The sequence below is a fragment of the Rhinoderma darwinii genome, chromosome 5 (genome assembly GCF_050947455.1).
Source record: "Rhinoderma darwinii isolate aRhiDar2 chromosome 5, aRhiDar2.hap1, whole genome shotgun sequence".
Taxonomy (NCBI): Eukaryota; Metazoa; Chordata; class Amphibia; order Anura; family Rhinodermatidae; genus Rhinoderma; species Rhinoderma darwinii.
In genome coordinates, this window is record NC_134691.1 from 25902786 (window position 1) to 25918543 (window position 15758).

A 15758-nucleotide genomic window follows, 5' to 3' on the forward strand; every position below is an offset into this window, starting at 1 on the left:
CCCGGCCGTAGTTTAGGTGACGCATCTCTCTCTTCTGAACGTAGCCCCGCCTCCTGGGATGACGCTGTAGACCATGTGACCGCTGCAGCAGTCACATAAGATGAAACGTCATGACAGGAGGCGGGGCTGCGCTAAGAATAGAGGATCGCGTCACCAGGACTACGGCCGGGGCAAGTCTAAACTTTTTTATAAATTTTAAAAAGTGCCTTTTTTTTTTTCTCATGTGTGCTTTTTGCGGCAGAACCGCAGCATTTCCGCAACAGAGGAGCAGCGATTCCACAGAATACATTGACATGCTGCGGCTTAAAAAGCCAAAAGCCACACTGCAGGTCCATTTTTTTTGCAGCGTGTGAATGAGATTTGTTCTAATCTCATCCACTCTGCTGCGACTGTAATACGCTGCGGATTGTCCACAATAAAATGTGTTGCATAAAATCCGCAGTGTTCATCCCTAGTGTGTTCCTACCCTAAGGCCGGATTCACACAAGCGTGTGCTTTTTGTGTGCGCAAAAACATGGCGTTTTGCGCATTCAAAAGGTCCATTACAGCTCCGTGTGTCAGCAGCGTATGATGCGCGGCTGCGTGATTTTCGCGCAGCCGCCATCATTATGACACTCTGTTTGTATGTTTGTAGCACGTGGTGCTTTTCTGTTTTCATTCATAGTTTATACTGCTGCGGAAGTGCTGGGCGTGATTTTCACGCACCCATTGACTTCAATTGGTGCGTGATGCGCGAACAATGCACAAATATAGGACATGTCGTGAGTTTTACGCAGCGGACACACGCTGCATGAAAATCACTGACAGTCTGCACGGCCCCATAGAGTAACATAGGTCCGTGCGAGGCGCGTGAAAATCACGTGCGTTGCACGGATGTATTACACGTTCGTCTGAATAAGCCCTAACAATAAGGCCCAGTTCACAGAGCTTTTGGGCCTTGATATTGACTCGGACACTGCGTCAGAATCAGCACCAAACAACTTCCAAAACCGCCTCCCATTGATTTAATCTGAAATCAATGGGAGCCAGTCGCGGAAAAAAGAAAAAGCAGCACGTCCTTTCTTGCCGCTGTTCCGCCTCTGACCTCCCATCGAAATCAATGGGAGGCAGAAAATGCATTTTTCCCTGCGTTTTTTGTCTGCTGTCCTCAATCGCCGCGGGCAAACAATGCGGCAAGATAGTGTGGGCAGGTCAAAATCTGCCTCAAAATTCGGTGCGCGGTTCCAGGCGGTCGCGGGTGCGCATGCGCGGGAGTTTGCGGGTGCGCGCGATCGGTCGCACGGGCGGCAGTGTTTGACGGCCCCCATGACGACCCCCATGCTACCCAGGGCCACCATCAGGGGGGGTATTATGGGTACTGATGTGAGAGGCCCGGCCAAACCTAATTGAAAGGGGGGCCCGCAGCTCACGACATTCTTTTGGTGAAAAAAACGGGCCCCATGCAGGGGCCTGTTTTTTTTCTACCAAAGGCAAGTCGCGGCAGTTGCCGGGCCCCCCTTTCAATTAGGTTTGGCCGGGCCTCTCACATCAGTACCCATAATACCCCCCCTGATGGCGGCCCTGGGTACCATGATATAGTGCTGGACGGAGTAACGTTAACAGGCGGTGCCACGGTAGGGTGGCCAAGAAAATTTAGCTGTAGGAGGCCCTGAAATTCCTGATGGCGGCCCTGCCTCCGCCTACCATGTGCAGTTTATATTACTGGTGTCTTTTTATGCGGCAGAAGGGCTTCTGGACCCCCTCAGGCAACAGGGACGAGATGTAAATGCTACCCCTGCACCCCCTATAGATACTGTTCATCCTTCTTTATGCACCATTTCTGCATATCTACGGTTATTACATCTACAAACCCTAAGTCAAATATAATCTTTCCCTCTGTTCTCTTAGGGACAGAGTTGGTTTCCATGATATATCTGCAGCATGAATTTAAATACATAAAATTTAGAACCTAATTATGACATCACTTTATTTGTGACATCATCATGAAACTCTTGACTCTGCATGATCATCTTATGGCATAGGCGGCATAACATCTGAGGGGCACCAAGGAAGCTCTATACTAGATCTGGAGCATGCATGAGACCACCACTAGATGCCACTAACCCATTTACCATCTTTTACCATCTTTTACCGTCCTCTTTGCAATTTGTTCTGGATTTATTGTTTCAACACCATAAAGGGTAAACATTTTAGATGGTTATTTCCAAGCATTAGAGTCATTGGATTTGTTTAGTTGTCAGAGCATGCATATGTGTATCTACAGGTGTAGCAGAGCTGATGCTGTTAACATCCAGGCTTGAGATTTTTTTCTTAAAAATTAACTGCGCAGGTCGCCTGTGCATGTTAATAAAAGGTTATAGATCAACTATTTACCAAACAACTTCTAGCCGTCGGTTATATTATTTCTAGCGATAGCCCAGTCCATATCTAAGGGTTAATAACGATTCTATATGTATTATAATTATATTGTATCATTAAATGATTGTTTATTTTGTCAGATCATGATCTGCTCAATCTGCCCTGGAAGCCAATACAATGACCAGAATGGTAAGTGTCTTGTGACATTGAATAAAGTGACTTGGATTTAGTATCTAATGTAATTACTGTTTACAGCTACTCTATGTACTATATACAGTGGAGGAAATAAGTATTTGATCCCTTGCTGATTTTGTACGTTTGCCCACTGTCAAAGTCATGAACAGTCTAGAATTTTTAGGCTAGGTTAATTTTACCAGTGAGAGATAGATTATATAAAAAAAAAAAAGAAAATCACATAGTCAAAATTATATATATTTATTTGCATTGTGCACAGAGAAATAAGTATTTGATCCCCTACCAACCATTAAGAGTTCAGCCTCCTCCAGACCAGTTACACGCTCCAAATCAACTTGGTGCCTGCATTAAAGACAGCTGTCTTAAATGGTCACCAGTATAAAATACTCCTGTCCACAGACTCAATTAATCAGTCTGACTCTAAGCTCTACAACATGGGCAAGACCAAAGAGCTTTCTAAGGATGTCAGGGACAAGATCATAGACCTGCACAAGGCTGGAATGGGCTACAAAACCATAAGTAAGACGCTGGGTGAGAAGGAGACAACTGTTGGTGCACTAGTAAGAAAATGGAAGACATACAAAATGACTGTCAATCGACATCGATCTGGGGCTCCATGCAAAATCTCACCTCGTGGGGTATCCTTGATCCTGAGGAAGGTGAGAGCTCAGCTGAAAACTACACGGGGGAACTTGTTAATGATCTCAAGGCAGCTGGGACCACAGTCACCAAGAAAACCATTGGTAACACATTACGCCGTAATGGATAAAAATCCTGCAGTGCCCGCAAGGTCCCCCTGCTCAAGAAGGCACATGTACAGGCCCGTCTGAAGTTTGCAAATGAACATCTGGATGATTCTGAGAGTGATTGGGAGAAGGTGCTGTGGTCAGATGAGACTAAAATGGAGCCGTTTTTGGAGGAAGAGAAATGCTGCCTATGACCCAAAGAACACCGTCCCCACTGTCAAGCATGTAGGTGGAAACATTATGTTTTGGGGGTGTTTCTCTGCTAAGGGCACAGGACTACTTCACCGCATCAATGGGAGAATGGATGGAGCCATGTACCGTCAAATCCTGAGTGACAACCTCCTTCCCTCCACCAGGACATTAAAAATGGCTCGTGGCTGGGTCTTCCAGCACGACAATGACCCGAAACATACAGCCAAGGCAACAAAGGAGTGGCTCAAAAAGAAGCACATTAAGGTCATGGAGTGGCCTAGCCAGTCTCCAGACCTTAATCCCATCGAAAACTTATGGAGGGAGCTGAAGATCCGTGTTGCCAAGCGACAGCCTCGAAATCTTAATGATTTACAGATGATCTGCAAAGAGGAGTGGGCCAAAATTCCATCTAACATGTGTGCAAACCTCATCATCAACTACTAAAAATGTCTGACTGCTGTGCTTGCCAACAAGGGTTTTGCCACCAAGTATTAAGTCTTGTTTGCCAAAGGGATCAAATACTTATTTCTCTGTGCACAATGCAAATAAATATATATAATTTTGACAATGTGATTTTCTGTTTTTTTTTTAAATATAATCTATCTCTCACTGGTAAAATTAACCTAGCCTAAAAATTCTAGACTGTTCATGTCTTTCACAGTGGGCAAACTTACAAAATCAGCAAGGGATCAAATACTTATTTCCTTCACTGTATAAAATATGAACAAACAGGTCGTCACTGGAATTAAATTCAGATTTAGTAAATTGAAGATTTGAAATCTTCAAAAATGGTTGCACAACTTTTTTATTTCTTCACATAAGTGGTTTGCTTAAAAATTATAATAGTTATTTCATGTCCCATTGTCCATTCAGTTAAAAAACTTATTTCAAAATTCTGCTGGTTGCCCTGGGAAACAGACAACTGTTTATCTTTTCCTTATGTGACTGTCTGAACAGGGGTGTGGACCCACTTGGCCATACCGCCGTAGCGGTATAGCAGCTGGCCAAACAGGATACAAAGTCAATGTCTATAGTTCGGATAAAGGTACCTGTGGCAATTCAGACAGTAGCGATGGTTTAGGCTCGGATGGAACTCTGGCAGCAGGCAGACAACAGGTGCCGTGAAAGACAGCGGGTGTAGTAGGCGACACAACACGACTCCAACACTGTAGCATGAGATACAGGATACAAGTAGCAGGTACGGGAACACTGGAACTGGAAAACACTCAAGGGACCATTTGCAAAGACAGACACGGGTAGGTACAAACAAAGCTCAGGCAATGAAGGAAGGGGCAGGGCCCTTCTTATAGTCTAGGGTGATCTGGGAGCAATCAGCTCAATCTCACACATGTGTGCGCTCTGGCTCTTTAAGGCTGGACTGAGCTCGCGCGTGCACCCTAGTGGTCACTGCGGAACAGGACGGCCACATGGGCTGGCATCTCTGGAGAGTAAGACGTCGGCAGGATAAGAGGAGTTCGTGGTCAGCAACCATGGACGTTACAGTATCCCCCCTCTTACACCCCCTCTTCTTGGGACCAGAACAAGAGAGAAACTTCTTAATGAGGGTAGGAGCATTGAGATTCTCTTCTGGCTCCCAGGACCTCTCCTCTGGACCAAACCCCCACCAATCTACGAAATAAAAGGTTCTTCCTCCTACTTTTTTGGTGTCCAGGATCTCCTTATCCTCAAATATCTCGGCAGAACCATTGGGGACAACTTCAGGGCTACGAGTCTTAGAGTAGCGGTTCAGGACCACAGGTTTCAGAAGAGACACGTGAAAAGAGTTGGAGATCCTTAGGGTAGCGGGCAGCCGAAGCTTATAAGAGATCAGGTTGATCCGCTGCAGGATCTCAAAGGGTCCGAGGAACCTGGGAGAGAATTTGCATGACGGCACCCTCAGTCGGATATTTCTTGAGGACAGCCAGACCTTGGTACCTGGAAGAAACTGAGGCGGCTCTCTTCTCCTTGTATCTGCCTTTCGCTTCATGCGGCCGACCGCCAGCAGAATAGAGGACCGGGTTTGCTGCCAGATCCGTAAAGTCAGCTGCAGACACCTGGGACGAAGCAGACATAGGGAGAGGAAGACGTGGATGTTGGCCGTAAACTATAAAGAACGGTGTGGAGGCGGTGGACTCACTTAAGTGGTTGTTATAGGAGAACTCGGCCCAAGAAAGAAGCTGCACCCAGTCATCATGCTGCCTGGAGATGAAGTGTCGTAAGTAGTTCTCCATGATCTGATTGATCCCCTCAACTTGGCCATTGGACTGGGGGTTGTAGGGTGAGGAAAAGTCCAACTTTATATCTATACAGAGGGCCCTCTAGAACCTTGATCAGATCAGACACGATATGCAGAGGTACGCCGTGCAGGCGAAAGATGTGTTGGATGAAGAGGTTGGCCAGTCGAGAAGCAGAAGGTGGGCCGGTCAGCAGAACAAAATGAGCCATCCACCACCACCCAGACCGTACTGCATCCAGCAGAGGGAGGCAGATCCGTGACAAAGTCCATTGCAATATGCTGCAAGGGAGCATTGGACACAGGCAGTGGCTGGAGCAAGCCAGCCGGTTTGGTGTGAGCAACTTTGTTTGCTGCGCACATCGTGCAGGAGGAGATAAAGTCCATGATGTCTTTGGGCAGCGTGGGCCACCAGAACTGACGGGCAATTAGGTCTTGGGTCTTACGGACACCCATATGACCTGCCAGTTTAGAGCTGTGTCCCCAGTGGAGGATTCTTCTTTTGTCTGCCAGATGCACAAAAGTCCTCCCTGGAGGGATGTCTCTAACTTGCAGAGGGTTGACAGAGATGATGCAGGATGGGTCAATGATATTTTGTGGAGGCTCCATGATGTCACGTTGGGTACCTGGACCAAATGGACTGTACCGGCTTGACGGTACAGCAGCTGGCCAACAGGTCACAGTCTATAGTTCGTATAGGGTACCTGTGGTAGCGCAGACAGTAGCAAGACAGGCTCGGCGCCAGGCGTGGTGTAGCAGGACAGGCGTGGTATACAGCACAGCAGGACTTCAGCTCAACACGGTACTTCAGCTGTAGGAGAGAAAGAAGAGAGCACGGCGCCACATAGTGCAAAATAAATGCTGGTAACAGATAGGCATATACAAGGTAGCGAAGGCAAAGGCTCACCTTGTAAGTTTGTGCTATACACAGGCACAATACTGGGAAATAATTTTAAACAGCTGCAGCCAGGTCCAATCCGGTGAACCATGAAGGTTACCACAATAAATGAGAACAATTAAAATAAACTAAAAACAATACACATTTTGATGTGTAAGAGGACCTAAAGAGAGGCGCTGCTGTTAGTGAAGATAATGATGATGACAAGTGGTTAGCAAATAAATAACTTGTTTTAATGGAGATAAGCAGGCAAAGCGTTTCAACTTTGGACTAGCGTCTTCATCAGGCCAATAGCAGTAAAACACAATACCACCTCTATTTATAGAGGTATAAACATCCAAACACAGAAAAAAGGGCGCAAAAACCGTGAGGTCAAAGCTCACCCATGACATCACAGTGACACATGAAATTACAAATAGTAAAATGGCAATGCAATAAAACATGCAGCGAGTGTTAATAAGATTATAAAAAGTCATACCCTAATGGAGGGAGACACCGTAAATAAATAAATGAATAATAAAAGAGACGGCTTTCAGTTTTACAGAGTTGTGAGTGCACTGAGTAACGATCTCCTGTGTCAGAAAGATAAGTGATCGCAGAGCAAACACTAAGAGAAACAGAGAATTGTATTAGCAATAATGTCAGACAGAAAGACATAGAGAGATAGATAAGAGATACCTAATCCTGGATCGTGGGAGACTCCGTAGAGCTTGCCGCTGTGAGTTTTGACAGTCAGCAGCGTCCTCGTTGCCAAGGATACGCAAGAGCGGTGAATAAATTACAGGGGCCGTGGTAGGACAAAATAAGCAGTTTGGCAATTTACAGAGACATCGACAAGTACAAGAACGGAGGACATCAATAAGGGCCTGTTCACATCTAGTTGAGACCCCGGTAGTCGATGCAAGGACGCAGAGAACCATCCTTTTTCTTGACGAAGAAGACCCCGGCTCCTGCTGGGGAGGAAGACTTCCGTATGAAGCCCCTCTTCAAGTTCTCCTTAACATAGGCGGACATGGACAGAGTCTCTGGCAAGGTGAGAGGATATACCCTACCACGGGGAAGGGATGCACCAGGAACTAGGTCGATAGGAAAGTCATACGCCCGGTTTGGGGGCAGCATCTCCGCCTCTTTCTTGCTGAAAACATTCGAAAATGCAGAATAATGACCGGGCAATCCTGCCAAGGACCGAGGTAGAGGAGGCTGAGCCGAACGAATCTGTACCAGGCAACGGTTGTGACAATTGGGGCCCCACTGGAGAACCTCTACAGAATTCCAATCCAGGACCAGAGCATTTAGTCGGAGCCAGGGCAGACCCAGCAGCACAGGATTGTCGGCTTTAGCCAGGACAAAGAACGAGAGGAGCACTGAGCGGAGGATTCCCACTTGGAGCCTCAGCAGTTTGGTCACAGCTATAATTGGGTCTGGCAGCGGTAGTCCATTCACAGATGCAACCACCAACGGCCTTTCCAGAGGGGTAGTGGGCAATTGGAGGAGATCCACCAGGTCTCTACAAATGGAATTAGCAGCAGATCCAGAGTCCAGATACGCAGAGACCCGATGCGTTTTCTTGCCGGACACTATGGTCACGGGAATTAATAATTTAGACGAAAGTCCCTCTTTACCCAAGGTTGTCTCTCCCACCAAGCCTAGGCTCTGAGGCTTTTGGGGACACAGACACAGAAGATGGCCTCCGAGGCCGCAATATAGACAGAGTCCCGAGGTGCGTCTGTGTTGTCTCTCCTGGGTAGACAGCTTAAAACTGGTCCGTCCTCACAGACTACTTAGCAGGATCAGCATTACAGCAGGGGTTGCTGCAAAGTAGAAACCGGACTAGGGAGTCCTCCCTCCCAACAAATGTCTTGGAACCATTCTCGGATCCTTATATCAATCCGAGCGGCCAGAAGGATGAGGTCATCCAGCATAGATGGTAGATCCTGGGCGGCAAGCTCGTCCTTAATCTTAGGAGACTGTCCCTGCCAGAATGTAACCACCAGGCCCTCATTGTTCCACAACAGTTCTCCCGCCAGGGTGCGGAAGTGGATGGTGTACTCGCCCACGGAGGTGTCTCCCTGGCGTAGGTTCAGCAAGGAGGCGGCTGCAGACGTGACTAATCCAGGCTTCTCAAACACTGTGCGAAATGTCCATAGGAACCCCTGGAAGTCACGGTCTCTTGTCCTTATTTCTCACAGATAGGGTTCGTCCATGCAAGGGTCCTGCCAGTGAGGAGAGAGACGATGAAAGTGACCCTTGCGCCATCAGACGAAAATGCCCTCATATACAGGCTAAAGTGGATCTGGTACTGGTTCAAAAAACCACGCCAGGACCTTGCGTCTCCATCATAGCAGTCAGGAAGTGGCAAAGAAAATCAGAGATCAGCACTGCCAGAAGGTGTAGTCGGAGGATCAGTACTGCCAGGAGGTGTAGTAGGAGGATCGGCAGCTTGCACCTCCAGCCGACATGCAATAATGTTCAAGGTCTGGAGGAGTTGGTCCTGTTGAGACCAGAGGTTGGTTTAGCATCTCTTGTGACGTCATCATGGTCTTGGATTGACCAGCGGGGTCCATGGCCGGAGGCTACTGCCACGTTGGGTACGTGGACACACTGGACTGTACCGCCTTGACAGTACGGCAGCTGGCAAACAGGACACAGGTCACAGTCTATAGTTCGTATAGGGTACCTGTGGTAGAGAAAAAATGGGGAATATCCTCCAGCTCACCTTGTCACAGGTATGGTATGGTGATCAGCGCACGGATCCTCGTGTCGGCACACGCAAGGGAAACAGCAGAAAAAGGGGAGTTGGAACCAGCGCTGAAGTGGCAAATCTGTTAAAAACGGGAATCTTCTTCCAAGTTTTAATGTTGCTTTGTTAAAAACAATGGACAACGAAAAATAGTGGTGACGGGCAGGTAATGTCCAAAGTACAGAGAGTGTTGAAGGAGATAGGCGGTAGCCTACGCGTTTCAGACCCCTGCTGGGTCCTTAGTCATGGCTTATGGTTTCGTTGTCCATTGTTTTTAACAAAGCAACATTAAAACTTGGAAGAAGATTCCCGTTTTTAACAGATTTGCCACTTCAGCGCTGGTTCCAACTCCCCTTTTTCTACCTGTGGTAGCTCAGACAGTAGCAAGACAGGCTCGGCTGGGACTAGGCAGCAGGCAGGCGCTAGGCGTGGTGTAGCAGGACAGGCATGGTATACAGCACAGCATGACTTCAGCTCAACATGGTACTTGACCAGAATAGCACGGGATACAGGTTACAGGTAGCAGGAACTGGAAACACTGGAACTGGAGAACACTTAGGAGACCATTTGCTTAGACAGACTAGGGTAACAACAACAAGGCTCAGGCAAGGTAGGAAGGGGCTGGGCCCCTCTTATAGTCCAGGGGCTCATGGGCTAATTTTGACTTAATTTCAGGTGCCCGCGCTGGCCCTTTAAGAGGGACCCGGCCGGGAGAAGCGGAAGGGAGTGCTGGCGTCTCCTGGGGAGGAGATGGGGACCAGCGCTCACAGTTCCATGGCTGCGGGCGTCAGGAGGTGAGTGAGCCTGACGGCCCGCGGCCATGAGCATGACACATAGTGTCCTCTGTCTCGAACGACCTGGACAAGGCATCGGGCCTCACATTCTTGTTGGCAAGTGGTAGTGGAGCTCAAACAGGAACCGGGCAAAGAACAGCGACCACCTGGCCTGATGGGGATTCAGCCGTTGGGCCATCTGGAGATAGGTGAGGTTCTTGTGGTCAGTAAAAATCAGGATAGGATGAGCTGCGCCCTCTAGTAGGTGTCTCCACTCCTCCAGAGCCAGAGTGATGGCCAGTAACTCCTAAATCCCCAATCGAGTAGTTGCGCTCTGCAGAAGAGAAAAGCGTGGAGTAATAGCCACATACCATTCTGCGGAACACAATCGCTTACTCGCCCACGGAAGTGTCACACTGGCGAAGGTTCAGCAAGGAGGTGGCTCCCAACAAGACTCGTCCAGGTTCCTCAAATACCATGCAACATGTCCGTAGGTACCCCTGGAAATCTCGGGTCTCTGGTCCTTGTCGTTCCCAGATGGGGTTTGCCCATACTAGGGCCCTGCCAGTGAGGAGAGAGACGATGAAAGCGACCCTTGCTCCATCAGTGAAAAATGCTCTGGCATACAGGCTGAAGTGGATCTGGCACTGGTTGAGAAATCCCCTGCAGATCCTTGCCTCTCTATCATAGTGATGAGGTAGTGGCAGAGAAAATCGGGGGGTCAGCACTGCCAGCAGGTGTAGTCTGAGGATCCGTACTGCCAGGAGGTGTAGTAGGAGGAACAGCAGAGGCAATAGGAGCAGGTGGCGGGGGATCTGCAGCTTGCGCATTTAGTCGCTGTGTAATGGAGTTCACCGCCTGGAGGAGTTGTTCCTGTCGTAATTGGCAGACTAGAATATCCGACTGCATGGCTTATGATGTCGTCACGGTCTTGAGTTGACCAGCGGGGTCCAAGGCCTGAGCGTACTGTCATGACAGGGGTGTGGACCCACTGGGCCGTACCGCTGTAGCGGTATAGCAGCTGGCCAAACACAGTACAAGGTCAATGTCTATAGTTCGGATAAAGGTACCTGTGGCAATTCAGACAGTAGCAATGGTTTAGGCTCGGGTGGAATTTCACAACAACACTGTACAGCACAGAAGCACGGTAGCACGGGATACAGGATACAGGTAGCAGGAATGGGAACACTGGAACTCGAAAACACTCAATGGACCGTTTGCAAAGACAGACACGGGTAGGTACAAACAACTCTCAGACAATTAAGGAAGGGGCAGGGCCCTTCTTATAGTCCAGGGTGATCTGGGAGCAATCAGCTCAATCTCACACATGTATGTGCTCTGGCTTTTTAAGGCTGGACTGAGCTCTCGCGCACACCCTAGTGGTTACTGCGGAACAGGACGGCCGCATGTGCTGGCATCTCTGGAGAGAAAAGCGTCAGCAGGATGAGAGGAGTTTGTGGTCAGCGACCACAGACGTTACAGTGACCTTAAAGCCGAGCTCTGTGTAATCTGAGCTCCCACAATGCACTGCTCTCTAGTAACAGGACACCAGCAGAATCCTGATAATTTTTAGGAAAAAAAAATTGTATTACTCAAAATCAGTCCTGGACGAGCAAAAACATTTTTTTTAAGGTACATTGTACATTGAGGTTTTAAAAAAGTTTTTTTTTTTTTAATACACAGTAGAAGTGTAGAGATGGAAAGGTTAAAAGGGTTGTCTCTTGAAGAAAACCCCTGTCCAAATGCTCTATTATGGCAAAGAAACATCATAGAAAGGGATCCCCTGCTCGGGATCCCTTTCTTTGAGCCAAAACTTGCTAAAGCAGCTCCCTTTCGGGCGGACTCGAAATGGCTATGTTTAACATGGACGGCCATACATTTAAGTGGTCTAGCTGACTGCGGCTTACCCCGGAAAAATCAGCTGGGTGTGTCGGTGGGGCCAGGAGTTGGACCCACTGCGATCAGCTCATTGCTGTGGCTTCTCCTTTCTGAAAGGGGTTTTCTCTGCTGAGATAACCCATTTAATAAAGAAATGTAGGCATATATAACTAGATATAGAAACTCCTATGGCCATAAAATACTTATATACATTTCAGGGGCAGGACAGGGTACTATTTTGCCCTCTGAAAATACATCACTGCATCACCCCATAGCCCTTCCCCCCACTCACACCTTGTACTTACCCTCTAACTACTGTCCAAGCAACATACAAAGTTTACGTAGTCCAATGGTCATTTAATTTCGATTTTAATTCATGGCAATCAGAGTTGACTGGCAGGCGCTGTACTTCTCTTTAACAACAGGAGAGCCATGAAGAGAGAAGATAGTCGTCTGGTTCCAGTTTTGACAATACACAAATCTGATTCAGATTGGTGAATCTTTTGTTGTCTGGCAGATCAGGACATCTGCACATTTCTAGACATGTCATCAGTTGTGGCAATGTTGGGTATTATAGAAGATCAACTCTCGAAAAGCATGTGGCACATGCTTTGTAAGCCATATTCTAGGGCACATCTAAATATTATTTATTGTACATAGCCATATAATTATATTTAATGTTGGACTTACAATGATGCCATACTAGTTTATCTGATATCATAAACCTTCATATGTATTTTGCATTCTGCCTCTTCTAGATATAAAAAAACATAGTGCTAGTTCATTGCCGGAAACCACTCATCTCCAGGTATCACATGATGAACCATCAGTCATGAAAATGAGTTTGTCCAATGAAGAATCAAACTATTGCTTCTCCTGTAAATCCAAAATGTCGTACACTCTATGCCAAGTCGATGTCAACAAGCCTAAAAATGACAGCAGACGAGAAATTTCCACAAAATTTTACCGGTTGACCAACCCTAATCATGGTTTCTTCAACAATCTTGGAGTTTGCGTGTCGAATGCATGGGATCCTATTTACAGTAGAGAAGACTTTTCTATTGAACCAATTCCCATTAATTCTCAAATGTATGCGTCCATGGAGCCGTTCCCCATCAACACCAAAGCCTGCGTGTCCCTAGAAACATTCCCTATCAACACTGAGGCAGATGTATCCATTGGATGGTTCCCAGTCAACACTGAAGTCCAACCATCCAACAGTAACCCACCAACATCGGGTTCTTATATGACCTCTTAAATTTTCACCACTGTCAAGCAAGGTATTCAGTAAAACCTTTATAAAGGTTTATTAGTAAGCTAAATAACGTAACATCTTCATCAAAATAATCAATTCTGTGATACCGGACCTCCCCATGTTTTTCGATAAACATAAGATGCAGTAACATCTGGTACCATTCAAGGTGATTAAAGAAACATCTCACAAGAACATAGTATAGCACAAAACCTTAATGTTTGGGCTTAATGATACTGTACTGGAAACACAATCCTCATCTTAAGTAAGTGGTGCCCTGTTATAACATGTGGTACATAATAAAACCATGTAACAAGTTTCCTTGTTTTGGTTTTCCTAAATGATCCTGAAGACTTCAATGGAAAAACAAAATGAAGAGCTCTCCTCTTTTATAGCAGATAGAACATTGAGTGACTACTTCCACACACACAGCTACATGTACTCAAATGGTGGTCACCTAGACAGAATGTATAGTGGTTGCTAGGTTACAGAGACTAAAACTGACTGCGTAGTACAGCACAGGAGAGCTGCATGAAGACAAATTTGTAAAGATTTCCCACCGCTACATATTACTAATCACATTATGTGTACAGAGTTACTTCAGTGCAATATCTTGAAATGTCTTGTATTGTTATTGCTATTATATTTAGAGATGAGCAAATTTCATGTACCTTTCGTGTTTCGCCAGCCAATAGAATACATGATTCGCCAGCCATTAGGATACATTGGCGAATTGATTTACCAGGTTTAAGATTCACTTTTAATGAATATTTGAGATAAACCCTTTAACGAACCAGCCATTTTTCATTTTTACGGTTTTGTTTTTCACTCCCTGCGTTCCTAGAGCCATAACGGTTTTATTTTTCCTTCAATAGAGCGGTGTGAGGGCTTATTTCTTGCGGGAGGAGTTGTAGTTTCTATTGGTTGCATTTAAAGTACCATATCATGTACAGGGAAATGGAAAAAAAAAAATTGTTGGGTGCAATTAGAAAAAAATCTATATTGCTCCATAGATTTTTGGGTTTTGTTTTTACGGCTTTCGCCGTGCGGTAAAAATGGCGGCGATACCAATTTTTTTTTTTTACATTGTGCTTGGGGAAAATTTGCACATTTTTTTTTGAACCTTTAATATTTTTTTATTTTTTTTACACTCCTGAAAAATGTATTTTACTTTGTTTTTTACACTTTCTATGAGTCTCGCTAGCGGACTTGAACCAGTGATCATTAGATCACTGGAACAATACACTGAACTACTGCAGTGTATTGACATTTTTACGGGCTCCTGCTAAGCCCTGCCACAGGCTGTTTTTTAGAGTACCTATTAAACATTGTTAATGGAACCCTGCACTAGGATGGGTACTCACGAATAAACCACTGGTTATGTGATTTTGGGTATCGGTTTGTTACATATAGTGTACATACCCAGCTAATCCAGAATATATTCCCTAATACTGTCTTCAATGGGAAATTAAACCTTGAAGACTTTTTCTTGAGTATATCAGGAATGACCCCCCCCCCCTCCTCTCCATCCCTTGTAGGAATGAAGCAGCACCATACAGCAATCAGAGGCATAACGTCAAGCTCCTGGGCCCCAGTGCAAACTCTATAACAGGGCTCCCATCAGCCATGTGCAATTTATAATACTAGCGTATTCTTAAGTGGCAGAGGAGTTTTTTGGCACCCTAAGGCACCATGTCCATGGAGGCAAGCATAAGATGCTTAGTAAAATCATATAGCAGATCTTCACGAAGGAGAACTAACATTAGAGGTAGATAGCTATACGGTAGCTCTATAATGTACCACAGAGGAGAGCTAACAGGATTCTTTACTACGCGACACAAGAGAGCTCACAGCTCCCCATTACTATACCATACAAGAGAGAGGACAGGTCCTCTTTACAACACGATGCAGGGGAGCTGACAGATCCTCTATACTACACCACACAGGAGAGCTGACAGATCCTCTACACTACACCACTAAGGAGAGCTGACAGGTCCTCTATACTACACCACACAGGAGAGTTGACAGATCCTCCATACTACAACACACAGGAGAACTGACAGATCCTCTATACTACACCACACAGGAGAGCTGACAGCTCCTCTATACTACACCACACAGGAGAGCTGACAGATCGTCTATACTACACAACACAGCAGATCTGACAGCTCCTCTATACTACACCACACAGAAGAACTGACAGATCCTCTATAATACAAAAAAAAGGGGAACTGACAGATCCTCTATAGTTACTACACCACACAGGACAGCTGATAGCTCCTCCATACTACACCACACAAGAGAGCTGACATCTCTATACTACACCACAAAGGAGAGCTGACTGGTCCTCGATACTACACCACACAGGAGAGATGATAGATCATCTATACTACACCACACAGGAGAGCTGACAGCTCCTATATACTACACCACACAGGAAAGATGATAGATCATCTATAATACACCACACAGGAGATCTGAAAGATCCTCTAT

At 46.2% G+C, this 15758-nt stretch overlaps 2 long non-coding RNA genes across 2 annotated transcripts in view; one reads left to right on the plus strand and one right to left on the minus strand.

The window, feature by feature from the left end:
* The window catches only part of LOC142652343 (uncharacterized), a 55859-nt gene that overhangs the window by 12232 nt on the left and 27869 nt on the right, over positions 1 to 15758 (minus strand). The window lies entirely within an intron of this gene.
* Positions 2001 to 13584, plus strand: LOC142652342 (uncharacterized). The gene is made up of 3 exons (XR_012847825.1): positions 2001 to 2180; positions 2499 to 2547; positions 12772 to 13584. It is a non-coding gene; the product is annotated as an uncharacterized LOC142652342 (long non-coding RNA).